Genomic DNA, 25,252 nt, shown 5'->3' on the forward strand with positions numbered 1-25,252 from the left:
TCGAGTGATAATACTAAGGAAACTGAAGGAGATACAAGAAAACTCAGCTAGACATCATGATGAAACGAGGAAAAGTGTACAGGATCTGAAAGAGGAAATGTACAATGAAATCAATGTCCTGAAAAAAAATGTAGCAGAACTTGCTGAACTGAAGAAGTTATTCAGCGAAATAGAAAATACAACGGAGAGTTTAACCAGCAGGCTTGTCGAAGTTGAAGAGAGAACCTCTGAACTTGAAGATGGGCTGTTTGAAATAACACAAGCAGACAAGATGAAAGAAAAAAGAATCAAGGACATTGAAGAAAATCTGAGAGAGATATCAGACAACCTCAAGCGCTCAAATATCCGAGTCATAGGTATTCCAGAAGGGGAGGAAAATGGAGATTCCATTGAAAACATATTCAACAAAATAGTGGCAGAAAACTTCCCAGGTATAGGAAAAATCACAGATCTTCAGATCCAGGAAGCTCAACGATCTCCAAACGTATTCAACCCAAAAAGGCCTTCTCCAAGACATGTCATAGTCAAATTGGCAAAACTCAGAGACAAAGAGAGAATCTTAAAAGCTGCAAGAGAGAAGCGTCAAATCACCTATAAGGGAGCCCCAATCAGGCTAACAACAGACTTCTCATCACAAACCCTAAAAGCTAGAAAGGAATGGGATGATATTTTCAAAATACTAAAAGACAAAGATTGCCAGCCAAGAATACTCTACCCTGCAAGGCTATCCTTCCGAAATGAAGGGCAAATAGTATATTTCTCAGACAAACAAAAACTGCGGGAGTTCACTAACACACGACCACCCTTAAAAGAAATTCTCAAGGGAGTATTGGGTTTGGATCCTGAAAAATAACTACCACTGCCATAAAAACCCAAGAAAAATCAATACCCACCAGTATAATAAAAATGGCATCCATGAAGAGAAAACAAACAATCAAAAACACTATCTACAACCTAAGGAACCAACAAACACAGAAACCAAAGAGTAAATCAGAAAGCAAGGAACAAAAGACACCTAAGACAACCAAACAACCAATAAAATGCTAGGAATAAATCAACACCTTTCAATAACAACTCTTAATGTAAAAGGCTTAAATTCCGCAATCAAAAGACACAGATTGGCTGACTGGATCAAAAAGGAGGACCCAACTATATGCTGCCTACAAGAGACCCACCTCACCCATAAAGATTCACACAGACTAAGAGTGAAAGGATGGAAAAAGATTTACCATGCAAACAGAAAAGAAAAACGAGCTCGAGTAGCTATTCTTATATCTGACAAAATAGACTTTAAACTAAAAACCATAAAAAGAGACAATGAGGGACACTACTTAATGATAAAAGGACTGATCCATCAAGAAGACATAACAATCATAAATATGTACGCACCCAATGTTGGAGCAGCCAGATTTATAAAACAAACTCTATTAGACCTAAAGAAGGAAATAGACACCAATATCATAATAGCAGGGGACCTGAACACCCCACTGTCAATATTAGACAGATCATCTAGGCAAAGAATCAGTAGAGAAACACAAGATCTAAACAAGACTCTAGACCAATTGGAACTGGCAGATATCTACAGAACATTCCACCCAACAACCTCAGAATATTCATTCTTCTCATCAGCACATGGATCATTCTCCAGGATAGATCACATATTAGGTCACAAATCAAGTCTCAATAAATTTTAAAAAATTGGAATTGTCCCATGTATCTTCTAAGACCACAATGGATTAAAACTAGAAATTTATAACAAACGAAACTCTGGAAACTATACAAACACATGGAAATTAAACAGCATTCTACTCAATGACATATGGGTCCAAGAAGAAATCAAGCAGGAAATCAAAAAATTTATTGAAACTAATGAAAACAATGATACATCATACCAAAACCTGTGGGATACTGCAAAAGCAGTATTGAGGGGGAAATTTATTGCATTAAACGCTCACTTCAGAAGAATGGAAAGATGGCAAGTGAACAACCTAACACTTCACCTTAAAGAACTAGAAAAACAAGAACAATCCAAACCTAAATTTAGCAGACAGAAAGAAATCATTAAGATCAGAGCAGAACTGAATGAAATTGAAAACCAAAAAACAATTCAAAAGATCAACGAATCAAAAAGTTGGTTTTTTGAAAAGATAAATAAAATTGACAAACCATTAGCATGGCTAACAAAAAAAAGAAGAGAGAAGACTCAAATAACAAAAATTAGAAATGAAAAAGGCGATATTACAACTGATTCATCTGAAATACAAGGAATCATTCGAGACTACTATAAACAAATATACGCCAACAAATTTGAAAATCTGGAGGAAATGGATAAATTTCTGGACACACACAAGCTCCCAAAACTGAACCATGAAGACGTAGAAAATTTGAACAGACCAATAACAATAAAGGAGATTGAAGCTGTTATCAGAAGGCTCCCAACAAAGAAAAGCCCAGGACCAGATGGATTCACAGCAGAATTTTACCAAACATTCAAAGAGGAATTGACAACTGATTCTTTACAAACTATTCCAAAAGATTGAAACGGACGCAAATCTCCCAAACTCATTCTATGAAGCAAACATCATCCTGATACCAAAACCAGGTAAAGATATAACCAAAAAAGAAAACTACAGGCCGATATCCGTGATGAATATAGATGCAAAAATCCTCACTAAAATAGTAGCAAACAGAATACAGCAACACATACGTAAAATTATTCACCACGATCAAGTGGGATTCATCCCAGGGATGCAAGGTTGGTTCAACATACACAAATCAATAAATGTGATACACCATATTAATAAACTCAAACACAAGGACCATATGATCATCTCCATAGATGCTGAAAAAGCATTTGATAAAGTTCAGCACTCATTCATGACAAAGACCCTCTATAAGTTAGGTATACAGGGAAAATATCTCAACATAATTAAAGCCATATATGCCAAACCCACTGCCAATATCATCCTGAATGGGGAAAAGCTGAAAGCTTTTCCTTTAAGAACAGGAACTAGACAAGGATGCCCACTCTCACCACTCCTATTCAACATAGTGTTGGAAGTACTAGCCAGAGCAATCAGAGAAGAGAAGGAAATAAAGGGCATCCAGATTGGAAAAGATGAAGTCAAACTGTCCCTGTTTGCAGATGACATGATCCTATATATTGAACAGCCTAAAACCTCTACAAAAAAACTGTTGGAATTGATAAATGATTTCAGCACAGTAGCAGGATACAAAATCAACACACAAAAATCAGTAGCATTTCTTTTCTCCAATAGTGAACATGCAGAAGGAGAAATCAAGAAAGCCTGCCCATTTACAATAGCCACCAAAAAAATAAAATACTTAGGAATTGAGTTAACTAAGGAGGTGAAAAATCTCTGTCATGAGAACTACAAACCACTGCTGAGAGAAATTAGAGAGGATACAAGAAGATGGAAAGATATCCCATGCTCTTGGATTGGAAGAATCAACATAGTGAAAATGTCCATACTACCCAAAGTGATATACAAATTCAATGCAATCCCCATCAAAATTCCAAAGACATTTTTCTCAGAAATGGAAAAAACTATCCAGATATTTATATGGAACAATAAAAGACCACGCATAGCCAAAGCAATGCTGAGCAAAAAAAATAAAGCTGGACGCATAACACTACCTGACTTTAAGCTATACTACAAAGCTATAATAACCAAAACAGTATGGTACTGTCATAAAAACAGACACACTGACCAATGGAATAGAATAGAGAATCCAGAAATCAACCCACACACTTACTGCCATCTGATCTTTGACAAAGGCACCAAGCCTATTCACTGGGGAAGGGACTGCCTCTTCAGCAAATGGTGCTGGGATAACTGGATATCCATATGCAGGAGAATGAAACTAGATCCATACCTCTCACCATATACTAAAATCAACTCAAAATGGATTAAGGATTTAAATATACACCCTGAAACAATAAAACTTCTTAAAGAAAACATAGGAGAAACACTTCAGGAAATAGGACTGGGCACAGACTTCATGAATACGACCCCAAAAGCACGGGCAACCAAAGGAAAAATAAACAAATGGGATTATATCAAACTAAAAAGCTTCTGCACAGCAAAAGAAACAATTAAAAGAGTTAAAAGACAACCAACAGAGTGGGAGAAAATATTTGCAAAATATACATCTGACAAAGGATTAATATCCAGAATATATAAGGAACTCAAACAACTTTACGAGAAGAAAACAAGCAACACAATTAAAAAATGGGCAAAAGAGCTAAGTAGGCATTTCTCTAAGGAAGATATACAAATGGCCAACAGACATATGAAAAAATGCTCAACATCACTCAGCATCCGGGAAATGCAAATCAAAACCACATTGAGATACCATCTAACCCCAGTTAGGATGGCTAAAATCCAAAAGACCCTGAACGATAAATGCTGGCGAGGCTGCGGAGAAAAAGGAACTCTCATACATTGTTGGTGGAACTGCAAAATGGTGCAGCCTCTATGGAAAATGGTATGGAGGTTCCTCAAACAATTGCAGATAGATCTACCATACAACCCAGCTATCCCACTGCTGGGAATATACCCAGAGGAATGGAAATCATCAAGTCGAAGGTATACCCGTTCCCCAATGTTCATTGCAGCACTCTTTACAATAGCCAAGAGTTGGAACCAGCCCAAATGTCCATCATCAGATGAGTGGATACGGAAAATGTGGTACATCTACACAATGGAATACTACTCAGCTATAAAAACGAATGAAATACTGCCATTTGCAACAACATGGATGGACCTTGAGAGAATTATATTAAGTGAAACAAGTCAGGCACAGAAAGAGAAATACCACATGTTCTCACTGATTGGTGGGAGCTAAAAATTAATATATAAATTCACAGACACACACACACACAAACCGGGGGGGGGGGAGAAGATATAACAACCACAACTACTTGAAGTTGATACAACAAGCAAACAGAAAGGACATTCTTGGGGGGGAGGAGGGGAGGGAGAAGGGAGGGAGGTTTTGGTGATGGGGAGCAATAATCAGCCACAATGTATATCGACAAAATAAAATTTAAAATAAATAAATAAATAAATAAATAAATAAATAAATAAATAAATATTTAAAAGCAAATAAATAAATAAATAAATTAAAATTAAAATTAAAAAAAAGAAAAGAAATATCATGATTTGTAAGAATGGATACACTAATAATAAATTTTAAAAATTAATAAGAAAAGAACTTCTGAAGATTTATGTTACGTAGAAGAATTGCTGGATTTCTTTTACAGTGTGTTTCAAGAGCGTTCCCCCAAATTGTCTGATGGGTGCACCAGCCGACATTCTCACTGGCGGTGTAGGAGAGAGTTCAAGTACTGATAAGTTGCTGCCAAATCTAGGAAGTAACAAGCTTTGTAATATAGAGTGAAAACTCCTTGCTGATTTAATTTACACTTTTCCTATTGTTAATAAGATTGAATGTTTGACTAATATATTAGTCATTTGTGCTGCTTCTTATATAAATTGCCTCTACAAATATTTAATATTTTGCCCAATTATTCTATTGAGGTGACTTTTTTCATGTTGATTTACAGAAATTCTTCATCCCTTCTGTCAGTTTTATACACAATATGTACTGTTGTCAGTCAACATTCATTCAAGGCTTCCATTATCAAACAGAAATCCTTTGTCTTGATGTAAACAAATCTTCCTGTCCCTGTCCCTCCCACATCTTAGCTTCTCTCTCTCTGTCTCTCTTTCTAACCTTATAGTTTGTGCTTTTGAGATCTCACTTAAGAATTCTCTATGTGACCCTATCCAGAAAAAAAAATTGTTCTATTTTCCAAAAATATTTTTCCTAAAAAATTTCATATTTCAATTTTTTTTCTATTCACTGTATATATTTTGCTTTTCATAGATAGGTCTTTATTGTGTCCAGTGTTTATGTGGTGTTAAATAGGGAGCCAGTTTTGCAAAATGTCAATTACATCATTCACCCCTCCTTTTTGATTAATGGAACCTATTTGCCATAATACATGTATGTAATAAATAATATCATATTTGTTTCTGGAATTTCCTTTGTCTACATCCCTTCCATTTTTCAACACTACAATGTTTTCATTACTAATCATTTTAGTAAATTCGAATATATTTATGGAAAATTACTCTCCTTTATTATTATTTTTCAAGGATTATTTTCTTAATTATAAATATTTACTCCATATATATTTTAAAGTAAGTTTACTGTGTTCTTAAAAAAATACATTGTACTGAAATTTTAATTTGTATTGCATTCATATTTTAAGACTGACTTGAAAAAAAATTAATATCTCCCTAAAGTTTTCTTCCCATATAAGAACATGTACATTATCCAGATCATCTTGTATGTTTTTAATTAATGTTCTTACATTGTGTATACAGGAGTCTTTTTTAAGGTCAATCAATTCTTAGATTCATTGTGGGCTTTGCTGAAGCTGCGAATGATACCTTATTTTTTTATTATATTATATAGTTGGCTATGGTGGTAGTAAAATTACATTTTTTGGGGGGGGGTAAGTTGAATTTAAATCCATCATTCTTGCTGATTTCTCTTATTCTTGTAATAGTTTTTTCTGCTTCATGTATTATCTCTTCCCTTTGTATATATACTTAATTTTCCTTTTATTTGTTTTGATATATGTCATTTCACACACCAGAATCAGGCTTACCATTTGAGATGAAGTAAGTAAAGACTTCCAGAACAATATTAAACACTTACAAAATTCCTGGGCACATGTATTTTTCCCCAACTTGATGATGATGCACCAAGATTTTCTCTAAGTATAATGATTGCTGTAAGTTTTAAAATGTAGACTTAGGCTGCCAGACAGGTACCCTTCTGCCATCAAGGACACCACAGATATGAAGGAGGCAGGTGCAGCTGCCACCCCCACTGCTGCCACTGTGAGATACCCCACTGCCACACAGGGTACTGTAGACATGCACAAGCCACTTTCAACACTACATGGGAACCCCACTGCCACCATGGACACCACATACAAGAAGGAGGCCACAGCAGCCACTGCTGTTGCCATGCAGGAAATCTGCTGCTGTGTGGACACTGTAGCTGTAGATGGCCACTGCAACCTTCACTGCCACAGTCACCACCACCAATGGCACTGCTGGGAAGCCATCATCATCATGCAAGCAGCTTGCCAAAACCTCCACTACAGCCACAATTAAACATGGAAAATGTGGTGCCACTGCAAAGGCAGCATGCCACCAAAGCATCAGCCAAAGCAGCCACTGCCACTGTATAGGCAGACCATTGACCACTTGACTGCACTGACACAAGGAGGGTCACAAGCTGAGTCCAGTGAAGGAGGTGAGGAAGTGCAGAACCACAACCCAGTGGTCCAAACCATGGGGGAATTATGCTGTCCCCCATGGTAGCACACCTGAGGATGGGAGCTACGTGGGCAGCCCACATGACCACTTTGATCCAGGGAGAGACACACACACAAAACCCAGGAGAGTGCAGAAACCCAGGACAGCCAGAGTAAAGAACAAAATTTCCAGTCACCTATCAGTGTCATGGAATGCTAGCCAGGGAGCCAACAAGCATGCTTAGGGTTACTAACCCACCCCAACCAATCACTGACAGGGCAAACAGGTGCTTCTCAATGAATTCAAGATCTTGCCCACATCCTCAATGACCCCAAACAGTATAAATAACCTCAGCAAGGAATCACTAAGTGCCCCACTTCCTAAGCCATGGGACACGTAAGTCCAACATCAAACATGGCCAAAGTACCCACATAGAGACTACACTACTGCATCTACCAGAACCGTTATTTAAAAATCCTACAGAACTGTAAATATAAAACACATATGCAGGGGGAAGTTTCTTTCCTCAAAGCCTAGTCCACAGTAATAGAAGAAGTAACTTCTCTACCAAATGACCACACTTCAATAGAGAGATAACAGAAATGCAAAAAACAAGAAAATATGAGTCCAGCAAAGGAATATAATAACTCTCAAGTACCAAACTCTACAGAGCAGGAAAACCTTGAAATGACTAAAGGAGATTTTGAGCAACAATCTTAAGAAAAATCAATGACATACTAGAAGGCTTAGTTAGATGACAAAATGAAGTGAACAAAACTATCCTGCATAAGAAGGAGGAAATTTACAGAGAAATTAATACTTTAAAAAACAATGTAGCAGAACTCCTGGAATTGATGGAGTCATTCAACACCATTAAAAACACAACCAAGAAGAGCTTTAGCAGCAGCATAGAACAAGCAGAAGAAATAATTCCTGAATGTGAAGGCAGTCATTTTAACATAACTCAGGTGAACAGGAAAAAAAGGGGGGGGGGAATTTAGAACAATGAAGAAAATCTAAGAGAGATTGCAGATAACCTTAAGCAAACAGACATCAAAATCATGGGTATTCCAGAAGGAGAGGAGAAAGAAAAAGGCAATGAAAACATATTCAATTAAATAATAGCAGAAAACTTCCCAGGTATAGGGAGAAAAAGACCTTCAGATCAAGAAGGCTCAAATATCCCTACACAGATTCAATCCAAAAAGGTTCTCCAAGAGACACATTATAGTCAAACTGGAAAACTCAAATACAAAGAGAGAATCTTGAAAGCAGCAAGAGAAAAGCATGAAGTCACCTATAAGGGAGTCTCCATCAGACTGACAGCAGTCTTCTCAACAGAAACTCTATAGGCCAGAAGAGAATGAGGTGATATATTCCAAATACTAAAAGACAAAAACTGCCAGCTAAGAATATTATATCCAACAAGGTTATTCTTCAGAAATGAGGGAGAAATAGAGCGTTTCCCAGACAAACATGTGAGGTTCACTATCATACAACCACTCTACAAGAAATCCTCAAGGGAGTCTTGTATCTGGAATCCAAAATATGTTAATCACTTCCATGAATACATAAGAAAGTACAAAACCCACTAGGAGAACAAAATTGCAAACAAGAAAGAGAAAGAAACTGTATATTACCACCTCGAAACAAACAAACAAATAAACAAACCAGACACTGAATACAGCCAATAAAAGAGAAAGAAAGGAACAAAAGATATTTAAATCTCCAAATGAAAATCAGTCGAATCCCACAAGAACAATAAGAACATTCCAATCCCGAAATTAGTAGAGAGAAAGAAATAATTTAGATCAGAGCAGAACTAAATGAAACACAGACACCAAAAAAAAAAAAAAAATGATACAAAAGATCAGTGAAACAAAAAGTTGTTTTTCTTTTTATTTTTCTTTCTTATTTTGAGGAGATAAACAAAATAGACACACCATTAGCTAGGCTAACAAAAAGAGAGAAAACTTAAAAACCAAATACCAGAAATGAAAAAGGAGACATTACAACTCATACTGCAGAAACACAAAGAATCACTAGAGACTATTATAAACAACTATACACCAACAAATTTGAAAACCTGGAGAAAATGTGTAAATTTCTGGTCATATTCAAACTACCAAGACTCAACCAAGAAGAAACAGAGAACCTTTACACAAATAACAAGCAAAGAGATTGAAGCAGTAATCAGTAATCTCCCAACAAAGAAAAGCCCACAATCAGATAGCTTTACTGATGAATTCTATCATACCTTTAAAGAAGAATTAATACCAATTCTCTTCAAACTGTTCCAAAAATTGAAACAGAGGCCATTTTCCAAAACTCATTCTATGAGGCTAGCATCACCCTAATATCAAAACTAGACAAACTTACAACAAAAAAAAAGAAAACTACTGGCCAATATCTAGGATGAACATAAACACAAAAATCCTCAACAAAATGTTAGCAAATAAACACACCAACACATCAAAAAAATTATACACCATGATCAAGTGGGATTTATCCAAGGGATGCAAAGGTGGTTCAGCACATGTAAGCCAATAAATGTGATACAGCACATCAAAAAATCAAGGACAAACAACATATGATTATCTCAATAGAGGCAGAAAAAGTATTTGATAAAATTCAACATCTCTTCATGATAAAGACTCTCAGCAAATTATGTATAGAAGGAAAGTATCTCAACACAATAAAAGCCATATATGACAAATCTATTGCCAATGTCATCTTCAATGGGGAAAAGCTGAAAGGATTTTCCTTAAGTACAGGAACAAAACAAGGAGGCCCACTCTAACCAATCCTATTTAACATAGTATTGGAAGTTCTAGCCAGAGCAATCAGGCAAGAGAAAGAATTAAGGGGCATCCAGATTGGAAAAGTCCAAGTCAAATTGTTTTTGTTTGCAAATGACACAATCCTATATATAGAAAACCCTAAACAATCTATTAAAAAAAAACTCTTAGAGTTGATCTTAGAGTTGATAAATAATATCAATAAAGTTGCATGCTACAAAATCAACACTCAAAATTCAGTGTTGTTTTTACACTCCAACAATGAACTACTAGAAAAAGTAATAAGAAAAAGAAAGCCCATTTACAATAGTTACCAAAAAAAAAAAAAAAAAAAAAAAAGGCAAATCAAATACAAAGGAATAAATTTAATGATTGACTTGTAAGGTCTCTACAACAAAAACTGCAAATTACTATTGAAAGTAATAAAAGAGGACACGAAAAGATGTAAAGACATTCCATGCTCTCAGATTAGAAGAATTAACATTTGTGAAAATGTCCACACTACTCAAAGTGATCTAAGGACTCAATGCAATACCCATCAGAGTACCAATGGCATTCTTCATGGAAATACAAAACAACAGTCCCAAAATTCATATGGAACAGCAAAAGAGCCTAAATAGCCAAAGTGAACTGGAGCAAAAAAAATAAATCCAGAAGCATAACACTACCCGACTTCAAACTATCCTACTAAGCTATGGTAACCAAAACAGCATGCTACTAGCATAAAAAGTAGACACTCAGACCAATGAAACAAAATAGACAACCCAGAAATCAACCCACATACTTACAGCCAACTGATCTTCAACAAAGGCACCAAGAACATACATTGGGAAAAAGATTGACTCTTCAATAAATGGTGCTGGGAAAACTGGAAAACCACATGTAGAAGAATGAAACTAGATCTGTATCTCTCACCATATACCAAAATCAACTCAAAATGGATTAAAGACTTAAATATATGACATGGAAGTATAAAACTCCAAAAAGAAAACATAGAGGAAACACTTCAGGTAGTAGAACTGGGCAAAGACTTTATGAATATGACCCCAAAAGCACAGGTAACAAAAGGAAAACTAAATAAATGGGACTACATCGAATTAAGAAGCTTCTGCACAGCAAATGAAATAACTAAGAAAAAAGACAACCTATAGACTGGGAGAAAATATTTGCAAACTCTGCACCTGACAAGAATTAATATCCAGAATATTCAAGGAAGTCAACAATTTAACAGTAAAAATCCAAATAACCCAATTAAAAAATGAGCAATGGAGCTCAATAGGCATTTCTCAAAGGAAAATATAAAAAATGGCCAAAAAACACATGAAAATGCTCAACCTCACGCAGCAGCAGGGAAATGCAAATCACAACAATGAAATATCATCGCACCTCAGTTAGACTGGCTATTATCAAAAAGACAAACGATAACAAATGCTGGTGAAGATGTAGGGAAAGGGAAACCCTCTTATACTGTTGAGAGACTATAAATTGGTGCAGCTGTATGGAAAATGCTTCAGAGGTTCCTCAAACAACTACAGATAGAACTGCCATATGACCCAGCAATCCAACTGCTGGGTATATACCAAAAGGGATGGAAAACTTCATGTCAAAATTATACCTGCATTCCCATGTTTATCACAGCTCTATTTATAATAGCCAAGGTATGGAATGGACCTAAATGTCCATCACTGGACAAGTGGATAAGGAAAATGTGGTATATTTGCACAATGGAATACTACTGTGCCATAAAAAAAGAATGAAGTACCACCATTTGTAGCAACATGGATGAACTTAGAGAAAATTTTGTTAAGTGAAATAAGCCAGGCACAGAAAGAGTAATACCACATGTCCTTAATCATGTGGGAACTAAAAAAAAAAGAAAGTAAAAAATAGAAGGAAAGATACAACAATCACAATAATATATTGAACTCTCGAAAGGAGAGAACAGAACTCAGATTACTAGAGGTGGGAAAGGGGAAGAGCGGGGGTGGTAATGAGGAATTGGTAAAGGGCCATGAAAAATATTTACATTGTACAATGTTGGTTATACACTTTGTCCTGGTTTGAGCATCACATATTGCACATAGGTATTGATAGTCACATCTATATCCCACAGATATGTACAATCAACTATACTTCAATAAGAAAAAGAATTTAAAATATTTTTTAAAGGTAGGTTTAATAGAGATCAGGTTTTTATTTATTTTTTACTAAACATTATTACCCACACTTGTAGGTGTTCAACTGTATCTTAAGTTTTTTTCAATGATTGTAAAAATGATTCTTTTTTACTGTGGCCAATTATGATGATATGTTTTCTGTTTGATCCCTATATTCTTGATTTATGGGTAACTTTTTGACATAATTTTTAAAAATACACTTTAGGCTTTAAGTCAAAAACAGTTAAAAGAGATAAAGAACAATATTATATAATAATAAAGGGGTCAATCCATCAAGAGGATACAATAATTGTAAATATATATGTACCCAACATTGGAGCACATATGTATGTGTGTATATATATATATATAAAACAAATATTAAAGACTCTGAAGGGAGAGATGGATGGAAATACAATAATCGTAGGGGTCTTTAATACCCCTCTTTCTACAATGGACAGATGATCCAGACAAAAAAATAATAACTTGAACAACAGACTAGATTAAATGGATCTACAGACATATACAGAATATTTTATCCAATAGCAACAGAATATATGTTCCTCTCAAGTGCACACAAAACGTTCTCCAGGATAGATCACATGTTGGAGCAAAAAACAACTGTCAGCAAATTTAAGAAGACTGAACCTATATCAAGTACATTTTCTGACCATAATTTTATAAAACTAGAAATCAATAACAGGAGGAATTTCAGAAAATTTGCAAATACATGAAAATTAAACAACATGCTCCCAACCAATGGGTCAATGAACAAATTAAAAGGAAAACTTAAAAATATCTTGAGACAATAAAAATAGAAATACAAAATACCAAAACTTACAGGATATAGCAAAAGCAATTTTAAGAAGAAAGTTTATATCAGTATGTCTACATCAAAAAAGAAGATCTCAAATAAACAACCTGATATTATACCTCAAGGAACTAGGACAAGAAGACTAACTAAGTCCAAAGATAGCAGTGGGAAGGAAATAATAAAGATCAGAGCAGAAATAAATAAAATAGAAACTAGAAAAACAATACAAAAGGTCAATGAAACGAAGAGTTGCTTTTTTAAAAAAAAGATAAATAAAATTGACAACCCTTCAGTAGACTCAGAAAAAAGAGGGAGAATTCAAATAAATTACAAATGAAAGTGAGGACATTATAAGTGATACCACAAAAATGCAAAGGATCATAAGAAACTACCATGAACAATTATATGCCAACAAACTTTGATAACCTACCAGTAATGCACAAATTCATAGGCACATATGATCTACCAAGATTAAATCATGGAAAAATAGAAAATCCGGACAGACCAATAATAAGTAAGGAGATTGAATTAGTAATAAAAAGTTTCTCATCAAGAAAAAGCCCAGGATCTGATGGCTTCACAACTGAATTCTACCAAACATGTAAAAGCAAACAAAGATCAGTCCTTCTCAAACTCTTCAAAAACATCATAGAGGAAATACTTCCAATCTCATTTTATGAGGCCAATATTACCTTGATACCATACCAGACCAGGACATTACAAGAAAAGAAAATTACAGGCTAATATTCTTGATAAACATAGATACAAATCTTTAACAAGATACTAGCACACTGAATTCAATAACACATTGAAAAAAATCACCGAGATCAAGTGGGATGCAAGAATGGTTCAACAATCACGAATCAGTGAATGTAATTTGTTACAAACATTGCATTAACAGAATGAAGATCAAAACCATAAGATGATCTCATTAGATGCAAAAAAAAATTCATTTGACAAACTTCAACATATTTTCATGATAAAAATTGTCACCAAGTTTGGTATAGAGGGTATGTACCTCAGCACAATAAAGGCCATATGTGAGAGCCTCCAGCTAACAATATTCTTAATCGTGAAAAATGGAATGCCTCTCATTTAAGATCTGCCAATTCTATTTGATATAGTATTAGAAGTCCTCACCAGAGTAATTAGGCAAGAGAAAGATATAAAAGGCATCCAACTAAAAAACGAAGAAATATTATTGTCACTGTTTGCTGATGACATAATGTTATATATACAAAACCCTGCAGATTCAAACAAAAAATAGTTAGAACCAATAAAAAATATAGTAAAGTTGCAGGACACAAAATCATCATACGACAATCAGTAGTGTTTCTATACACTAACAGTTATCTGAAAAAGTAATCAAGAGAACAATTGCATTTACCATAGCTACAAAAAATATAATCAGGAATAAATTTAACTAAGGAGGTCAAAGATCTGTACACTGATAACTATAGAATATTGATATGACATTAGTATGAACCTATAGTAGTGCCAGAATCTGTGAAAATGCTTCACACACACACACACGCACACACGCACACACACACACACACACACACACACTCTCTCTCTCTCTCTCTCTCTCTTTCTCTCTCACACACTCACATAGTAGGGGGTATGTCAAAAGGACACAGAAACCAACTGAAAGAGCCTCTGATTTCCAAAGCTGAAATAATATGAACAGCAAAATAAAGTGATATTGACTCATACCCAAATTTTAAAGATCACAGCTTATATTAATACACATTTTCCAAAAATATATAATGGAAAAAGGATATAAACTGCCTAACTCATTCTATAAGACTAATGTAATTTAGATTACAAAAATATATGGGCAACAAAATGATTAAAAATATTGTGTTATAATACTTGAAAAAAATACTTAGAATTCATTTTACTATTATCATAGACACAAAAATGTTACACGAAATATTTATTTAATAAATGCTGTGTATTTTTTGCTTTTTTATTGTATCATAATTGACCATACATATTTTTGAGATTCAATGTCGACATATGTTGATCAGAATCAATATTACTAGTATGTATATTGTTACACATTGTGCTTATTCTTTATGCCCCTTGTCCAATCTCTCCCTGTCCCCTTCTCCCTCCTCCCTCCCACCACTGATAACCCTAGATTTCTTCTCTCCCTTTGAAAGAGTAATGGTTACTCTGTTGATTTGTTGCCTAGATGATCTGTCCAATGCTGAAAGGTGTGTTCAGGTCCCCCAATATGATCACAGAGAAGATACTTCTTCTGTCACTCTGGAACGGGCTTTGTGGAGAGAGACATCCCCTTCTTTTCTTTGGTCTCTACTTGTGACAGTCCTTATGTGAATGAACTCCAATGGCTGGCGGCCCATCTGTGTGGTGGTTGTGACGTCTAGTCACTTTTGCAGCAGCCGAGATTACTATGATGGCTGTGGTGGGCCATCCACATGGAGGTGATGTTTTTGGCATGCTTCTTGGTGCTGGTGGGGTGCCTGGTTGTGGGCTGGGGGTCCGGTCCCCAGATTCATTTTCCATGCCCCCAGATGGAGCCCCAAGGTGCTGGCAGGGTGCCTAGTTGTTGGCAGGGCATCCAGTCCTCAGCTCCGAGGCGCTGGTGTTGTGCCTGCGCTGGAACTAGTTTTTTGTCCTTTGCTTACTTCTAACACAGGGGAACTTCCTGTGGGGACCAGTACTTGAGCTCAGTGGTTGAGCTAAATTGCTGCTTTGATGCTGTTTCCCTAAGGAGGACTTTTTGTGCAGCTCACAGTTTAATGGTTGACTTCATAGGTACTTCCAGCTCTCCAGAAACCGAGTGCACCTGGGTTGTGTAGAAAGTCTGATCTGGGCCTTAGTCTTCTCGTCACACTGCACCCCATGCAATTCTGTATTCCCGACCAGTCTCCTCTGAGTGGTCCTGTGCTGATTGGGGGGTCATTGGCTGTCCTTGCTGTGTCCCAGTGTTCTCCCAGTGGGCCTGTCTCCCCCACCACCCATGCTCCAAACACTTCCCATGGGACGGGCCTTGCACCGTCCATCATCCCTTGTGATGACTCACTGGCCTCTCAATGGCTCCTCTTTTTCAGCTGGTCTGGATCCTCGCTCCTGAGTGGATCCACGGGAACCCTATTAGTGGTCTTGCTGTCCTGGGGGCCACCCTGGCCCTCTCCTCCCCTGCTGCTTCCAACTAACTCCATCTGAAGGGCACAGCTGCAGCTTTAGCCAGCTCCTGCTGCAAGCGCTCAGCGGTTCTAGCCTTAAAGTGGCCATGGCATGAAATGCTCTAAGCAGTTTTTCTTTCTCTCATCATGGCTTCTCCCACTTCATGAACTCCGTAGGTCTCTACTCCTCTTCCCTTGAGCTCCAGAGGCCCCAGCTTGGCTGTTGTTACATTTTTATAGTTGTAAATCAGTTGATTTGTGGGAGAGAGAGAGGCTGGGAACCGTCTATTCCACCATCTTGACTGGAACCTCCCAAAGTGTATTTTTTAAATTGTAATCTGGCCGTTGATAATTGTAAAATTTATGGGGAACAACGTGATGCTATGATTTATGAAAACATTTTTAGGCAATTAGGTCAAGCTAGTTAACATATAGATCATCTCAAATACTTCACTTTTTTTGTGTTAAGAACATCAGAAATTTACTCTCAGCAATTCTGAAATATACAGTACTCTATTAACTATGTTCACCATGCTGTGCAATACAACTAAAAAAATTATTCCTGCTGTCTAGCTGTTTCATGCATATGTAATGCAGTTAAATTGTTTGATCCTGCATTCCATCCTGAAATCCTCTGACTTACTAATTTTTTTTTCAACTCACATACAATAAGGTTCATACTTTGTTCTGTAAAGTTCTATGAGTGTGATAAATTTACAATGTCACGTATCTGTTGTTACAGTATCATACAGGTTACTTTCACTGTACTAAAAAATTCCCTGTATATCCTTGCATCCTTCCCACAAACCCCTCGCAATGACTGAAATTTTTACTGTCTGTAATTTTGCCTTTTGAGAATGTCACATAATTGGACTTGTATAATCTGTAGCCTTTCCAGACTCACTTCTTTTACCAAGCAATATGTGTTTAATATTCATCCATAGTTTGTGGTGGTGTGATAGCTCTTTTTTTTTCCACCAGTGAATATTATTGTATTTTCTGGATAAATCAGAGTTTAATTCATTTACCTATTGAATCATTTCTTGTATCCAGATTTTGATGATCATGAATAAAGTTGATATAAGAATAGCATGCAGACTTTTGTATTGGCATACATTTTCAAATCAGTTGTGTTAATTACCTGAGATCACAATTGGCGGATGATATAGAATGACGTTGTTTAATCAGCTGTATAACAAATGCTAAAATTATCTTTCATAGTGGCTGTATTACTTTGCATTCCCATCACCCATTAATGACAGTTTCTGTTAATCATGCATGCCAGAAATTTGTATGAGGGGTCTTCAAAAAGTACACAGAAAAAAAAATCATATTATTTTTTAATTCTATTTTTCCAGGAACTTTTTGAAGTATCCTCATATTCTCAGTTTCTGGATTTTAACCAGTTTGTAGCTGTAATCATTGTTGTTCTAATTTGTATTTGTATATCCCTAATGACAGAAGTTGTTGAGCACCTTTTTAAATGCTTCCTTGCAAATTTTATATTTTCCTGGGTAAGTTGTCTGTTCAGATATTTTGCCCATTTTTAAATTGGGTTGTTTGTTTTATTGTTAAGTTTTAAGAGTTCTTTGTATATTTGGGATGCAAGTCCTTTATCTGATATGTTTTGCAAATATTTTCTCACCATCTTTGTCTTGTCTGTTATTTACTTAACAGTGTCTTTCACAGAGCAGAAGCATTTTTTTTTTTTTTCATAAATCCAACCTACCAATTTCTGCTTTGATGGATCATACATTGGCTGTTATACCTCATCACCAAACCCAAGGTCATGCGGCTTTTCTTCTGTTTTCTTCCAGAAATGTTATAGTATTGCACTTCACATTTAGGTCTATGATTAATTTTCAGTTATTTCTTTAAAGATGTAAGGTTTGAGTCCACGTTTATGTTTTTGTATATATTTGTCCAGTTGCATATGTTTGTCCAGCACTGTTTGTTAGAAAGACTACCAATTTTTATTGAATTTCTTTGTTCCTGGGTCAAAGAATAGTTTACTATATTTGTATGGATCTATTCCTGGGCTCTTTATTCTGTTCCAATGTTATATATGTCTGTTTTTTCACCAATGTAGCACTGTTTCAATTACTGTAGTTTTATAACAAGACTTGAAATTGTTTAGTGTGAGTCCTCCTACTTTTTCTTTTCAGTATTATATTGGCTATTCTAGATCTTTTGCCTTTATTTTATTCTCAACAACTTATTTTATTTACTTTTTTAAAAATTTTATGTTTTATTTTTTATTTATTGGTTATGAGTATCTTTTGCCATTTCATACCAACTTTAGAATCTGTTTGTCAAAAATGTACAAAATAGATGAATTTTTTATTAGGACTCTCTTCAAGTTATATAGATAATTTTGGTAGTATGGCATCTAACCAATATTGAGTCTTTCAATCCATGAATTCACAATACCACTCCATTTATTTAAATCGTCGATTTTGTAGTTTTCCACATATCTTGTTAGATTTATACCTATGCTTTTATTTTTGAGGCACTACTATTAATGGTATTTTTAAAATTCAATCTAGAAATTTTCAATGTAAATACATAGGAAAGCAATAACCTTTTACATACAAGTATTAACCTTCTATCTGTGCGTTTGCTATATTCTCGCTTTTTGTTGACTATTTGGGATTTTCTACACAGCCAATCCTATCAACTGTGATAAAGGCAGTATTATTTCTTCCTTTCCAATATGTAGACATTTCATTTTCTTTCCTTGTCTTTGTGCACTGGTTACGTCTCCACTACAATATAGAGTAGAATTTGGGAGGGAGCGCATCTTTGTTTCCAACCTTAAGGGAAAAGCATTCAGTTTCTCATCATACAGTTTAATGTTAGCTGTAAGATTTTTGTAGATTTTTTTATCAAGTTGAGGAATTTCCCCCTATATTCCTAGTCTGATGAAAGTTTTACCATGAATGGGTATTGGATTTTATCAAATTTTTTTGCATGTATTAATATGACCATAAAGTATTTTTCTTTGCTCCGTTGATACGGTAAATTATATTGATTTCTTAATGTTGAACTAGTCTTGCATATGTACAATAAATTCCATCAAACTGTGTGAATAATTCATTTTATAGATTGCTGGATTCAATTTACTAATATTTTGTTAAGGATTTCTGCCTCTATGTGCATGAAAGTTAATATTCTGTAGTTTTTCTTTCTTGTAATGTCTTTGTCAGTATTGGAGCAATGCTGGCCTTATAGAATGAAGTAGAAAGTGTTCCTTCTGCTTCTGTATTCTGGAAGAGACAGTGGAGAACTGGTATCATTTTTTTCCTTGAATGTTGGGTAGAATTCACCAGTGAAACCATCTTGGCCTTTTCATGTCTTTTTTTTGGAAGGATATTAATTATTAATTCAATTTCTTTCATAGGTATTAATCTATTCATATCCTATTTCTCCTTGTGCAAGTTTTGCATATTTATGTCTTTCAAAATTGGTCCATTTCATTTAAACTATTAAATTTGGAAACATAGAACTATTAATAGTTTATTATCTTTTTAATGTCCAAGATATCAATAGTGATTACCCCTGTTACAAGCTGAAAAACAAGAAAGCAACCCCATTTATGATATTAGTAATTTGTATCTGTACTCTATTTTTTCTTGTATGACTTTTTGAGTGATATTTAAACTTTTTAGAGAAGTACAGGAATCACACCTTGAAGACACAGGTCCAGATTTTCTTTTTGTTGATTTTCTCTATTGTTTTCTTGTTGTCAGTTGCATTGATTTTTGCCCAAATTTTTATTATTCCTTTTCTCTACATTCCTAAAGTAGAAACTTAGGTTATCGCTTTTAGATATTTCTTTTTATATTATACATTTAATCCTATAAATTCCCCTATAAGCTTTGCTTTTACTGCATCCCACAAATGTTTTGAATTGTATTTTCATTTTTATGTAGTTATAAATTTTAAAACATTTTTCTTGAGAAACTTGACCCATGTGTTATTTAGAAATATGTTGTCTAATTTCTAATTATTTGGTGATATTTTATCTATTTTTCTATTATTGCTTTCTAGTTGAATTTTATTGTGGTCTGAGAAATATTTTGCATGATTTCTGTGATGGTAAATTTTATGTGTCAATTTGCCTGGGCCAAGGGATGCCCAGATATTGGGTTAAGCGTTATTTCTTGGCATGTCTAGAAGAGATTAGCATTTGAATTGGTGAAGTGAGTAAAGTAGATGGCCCTCCCCAGTGTGGGTAGTTATCATCTAATGGATTAAAGGCTTAAATAGAAAAAAAGGCAGAGAAAGGATGAAATCTCTTTCTGCCTGACATCAGTCTTTTCCTGGTCTTTGCACTCCTGGTCGTCAGGACTTCAGATCCGGACTGGAATCTACACCTGTGGCTCTCTAACTCTCAGCCACTGAACTACACCACCAGCTTTCCTGGGTCTTCAGCTTGCAGATGGCAAATCATGGGACTTCTCAGACTCATAATCACATGGACCAATCCCTTATAATAAATCTACTACATCTCTCTTTATATATATATATATATACACACACACACACACATGAGAGAGAGAGAGAGAGATCTATTGGTTTATTTCTCTGGAGAACACTGACTAATACAGATTTTGGTGCCAAGAGTGGTTCTACAGGAACACAATTTTAAGAATAAACTGAATTGCTTATGGAGTTTCTAAAATTGGCTCTTTAATTTGATTAGATTTAAAGGCACTAATAACTGTATTTCCAGTAGTGAAGAGAACATTGATAATCCATGGCATGATCTAGCAGTAAACATAGGCAAAATACCTGCATTGGACATACTCATTCCTAACCAACCACTTAAAAGAAGCATAGAATTGGATGATCATGCATATGATACTTTCAAACATTTCCAGAAAACTAATGAATATTATAAGGTTGGCTAGTTGCTCCTAACACAGCTGGACAAAGTGGTGAAAGAAAAGGATGAGCTCAGAGATTTGAATTCCCAGCTCAAGTACTGTGTAAATAACCTGAAGTTTCCCATAACATACCCTGAAGGAGCCCCTTATCTCCTGTGGCGACAGGACTGAGATTGCTAAAAATCAAATGCAGAATCAGAGTCACATCTTGCAACTCATTGAATTACAGAGCAAGTTGAACACACACACACACACACACACACACACACACACACACACACACACACACACACACACACACACACACACACACACACACGTACAGACACCTCCTTGGAGCCTGGATATTAGAAATACTCCTCCAGATGAGAAAGTCTGGCAAAGTCTTTTCCCTGGGGAGTATGACTTTGTTATAGACATTTCTTTCCCTGCCAAGGCCAGAGGAGATCTTCCCTGGTATTTCAGTATGAGAATCTGGAGGGGTTTCTACAGGTAAAAACTGAGAAAATGTTGCACCCCTCCAAGACTACAGCCCTCTGGGCTTTCTCACTCATGCTAGACTACACTCAGCCTTTAGCAATTCATCAAAGTTATGACTTAAGTGTACCTACTAGTTGATGGCTCCAGTGGCTTCTGTTGCAGGTAAGCTGATCGCAGTTGTGACTCTGGATTTGCCTGTCTTTCCAGATTTTGTGGTGAAGTTTTCTCTCCAGGCTCCACTCCCCTATAGATCTAGAAAAAGTCATTAATTTTTAGTTTGTTCAGCTTTTTCTTATTGTAGAAATGAAAGTGACAACTTCCACACTCTTCACACTTCTGAGCTAAAACTAGAAGTCTCCTGTATGCTTCTTACTTTTATTCTTGTTCTACTAGTTTCTGAGAAATATACATAAAGGTTTTCAGCTAAAAATGTTAATCTGTATATTTTTCTGTGTTGTCAATTGTTCAATATATTTTGAGGCTGTATTTTAAGATTATGTTTACATTTCTTTCTTTTTTTTTTCTTTTTTTTTTACCAGTAAATATACTGGTAATAACATCAGTCTTAGCCCCTTTTAAAATTTTGGGTTATCGATTTTATTAAAACAGAATATAAGTTTTCTAACACATGGACTCCTCCTCCCCACCCCACCCCACCCCCAGCCCCCTCCATATGGTCCTGGTACATTGTTTCCAGTTTCCAACATTTGTCTTTTTTAAGTGTATCTTTTATAGAGAACATATTTTCTATTTTTTATTTAATCTGAGAAATATTGCTTTTAATTAATTACTCTTATGTTCTTTACTAACGGCTATAGTAGAACTTATTTCTACTATTACATTTTTATATTTTCTATTTTCTTTCTTCATTTCTATTGGCAGAACAAGTTTCTCTGTCTTGGTTAAATATCTCACATTGTATTTTGCTTTGAATTAGGTTTAGTGAGGTATAATTCACATACCACGTAATGCACCCATGCATTAGTTCATTTTCTGTTGCTTATAACAGAACTCCTGAAACTGGGTAATTTATAAAGTAGTGAAATTTATTTCCTACAATTTTGGAGGCTGGGAAGTCCACAGTCCAGGGAGCATACCTGGTAAAGACCTTCTTCTGGGCTAGAACTCTCTATGGGGTCCTGTGGCAACCAACACAGAGTATCACGTGGTGAGAACTGGCATGAGCAAGAGAGAACTAACTTTCTCACTCACTCTCCCTATAAAGCCATCAGAACCATGCCCATGACCATCATTAAACCATCAACCCATTACTCCACCAGTGGATCAACACATTCACTACAGCAATGTCCATACAATCTATTCATCTCTTAAAGGCCCCAACTTCCACCACCATATTGGAATTCCAACATGGGGTCTGGGGAACATTTAAACCACAGTACCCATTTAAAGACACATTGCTTTAACTTTAAGTGGTGGCCTTTGACCTAAGATCCATTAATTAATTTGTAAACCATGAAAAGTTGCTTTGAAATTGAACAATTCTGAATTCTTACTTATAATGACACCTGATATCCATTTTTCCCTGCCATAAAAGAATTGATCAGTTTCTTCATTAAAATAGGAAGAACTTACCCAAAAAACTTCCCTCACTTGTGAATGACTGATATTGTAAATAGCTCTATCTTTCATGGGCAGTTCTGCCCCTGACTGTCGGGAGCAGTGATTTAATCTATAACCACAAGGAGATAAGCATATTAGAATGAAGATTTCAATTGCTAAACAAGAAATACATGTACAAGGGGTCAGTTCCTTAATCAAGATACAAAGGAGTGTGGGGGAGTGAAAAGAAGATAGTACTTGACCTCAGAGACTTGGGTGAAGTTGTATATTAAATAGATACTAAATTACTGAACTTAGAAAACAACAATTGAATCAATCTGCTAGGAATATTGCAAAAATTATTTTAACATAAGCAAACACACTAAAAAGCAAATATATATCCAGGTAGCTATTTTTCTTAACATTTGTAAATTATTTTATACTAGGTTATAAAATCAATACATGTGCATTATAAAAAAATAGGAAATATAGAAGTTTATAAAACAGAATATTTTGTCTCAGACTCCAATGATGTTGCAATATTTTTACTACAGCAATTAATACTCAAAGTAAAATTAAAATTGTATGCAAAAATTTTACCTTACTTTGTATGCTTATATTTTTAGCATAAGCATGTTTTATACCATTAAAAACAGTAAAATATCACTTTTAATATTGCATACTTTTCTATCATTGGATATAAATTGTTTCCTTAAATTAGTCTTGATTTTTTTTGTGATATTTTTAAAGATATATTTCTAAAGTTAGAATTATTTGGTGATAGCATATCAATTTTTTATATTGCTTAATAGGGATTGTCAACTGCCTTTCCAAAAACATATACTAATTTACACTCCTATCAGCAGAATATTGTGATGTTTTTCATGCTGTACTCTCACCAATATTGCAAATCTTTGCTAATTAGAAAGATAAGTATTAACTTAGGAGTTATAATATTTATTAATCCAGTTTGTAGTAAATTTGAACAATTATTTAGATATTTCTTTTTTTTCTGAATTGTCTATGAATTTTCTTCCTGGTTTATCTATTGGTGACTCTATGTTTTTCTTATTGAATCTGACTCCTTAAATATTAGGATTTTATAATTTTTTCTTATTTACAGTAAATATTTCTTTACATTTTGTTCATTGCTTTTTTGAAAATTTTGGCTAGTTCAAAAATTTTATGCAAATTCATTCCCTTATCAGATTTTTTCTTATTGTATTTTATTGAATTGTAATAAATAATAAATGTAATAACAATCAATGTAAAATGTATGAAGACAAAAGAAATGATTTCCTACTAACTGCCTCCCATGTTAACAGCCTCTTGTTCTTTCCATGGTGTTCTTTTTTCCTGATAAAAATGCATACAAGCATATACACACACGTGCACAGTGTTGGCTTGTATGGTTTAGTCAAAAGTGAATATTGCTGCAATTTCATTATCTAAAAGATAGAGCTATTCACAGTATATGCTGCACATATATCTGCAATTTGCCTCTTTTTTTCTCTTAACACTTTTATGCAAGATTCTATAGGTTTACAGTTTACATTTCTTTTGCAAATGTTTCCATCTATGAAATTATTTAATACAGAAGGCCTGCATTATTTAACTGTAGTTTTTATTTCCTCATTTTCATGTTTGCCTCCTTCCTACTCACCTTCTCTTCTTTTCCAAAGTCATCCAAACACCAATCTCAGATGACTTCTCCTAAAAACACTTTTGTATTTTCTTCTCACCCTGATAGTACGTGTCACTATAATTTCTAAAAAGACGTTCGTAATGTGTTATGGAAAGTCATTTGAGCCCCATCGTCATTCTACTACATTCTTTTAAAATTATTGCATGATACTATGTTATAGAAATATAACATAATTTATTAAACCACTTCCCTTATAATATCAATGGACATTCACTTTTTCCTAGTGTTTTTGTTGTACTAAAATGTTGAAATAAATAACTTATATACAAAATATTTTATATTTGTGAAATATATACAAAAAGGTGGTATTTTTGAGTCAACTGACGCATTT

Source organism: Cynocephalus volans, chromosome 13, assembly GCF_027409185.1.
Source record: "Cynocephalus volans isolate mCynVol1 chromosome 13, mCynVol1.pri, whole genome shotgun sequence".
Taxonomy (NCBI): Eukaryota; Metazoa; Chordata; class Mammalia; order Dermoptera; family Cynocephalidae; genus Cynocephalus; species Cynocephalus volans.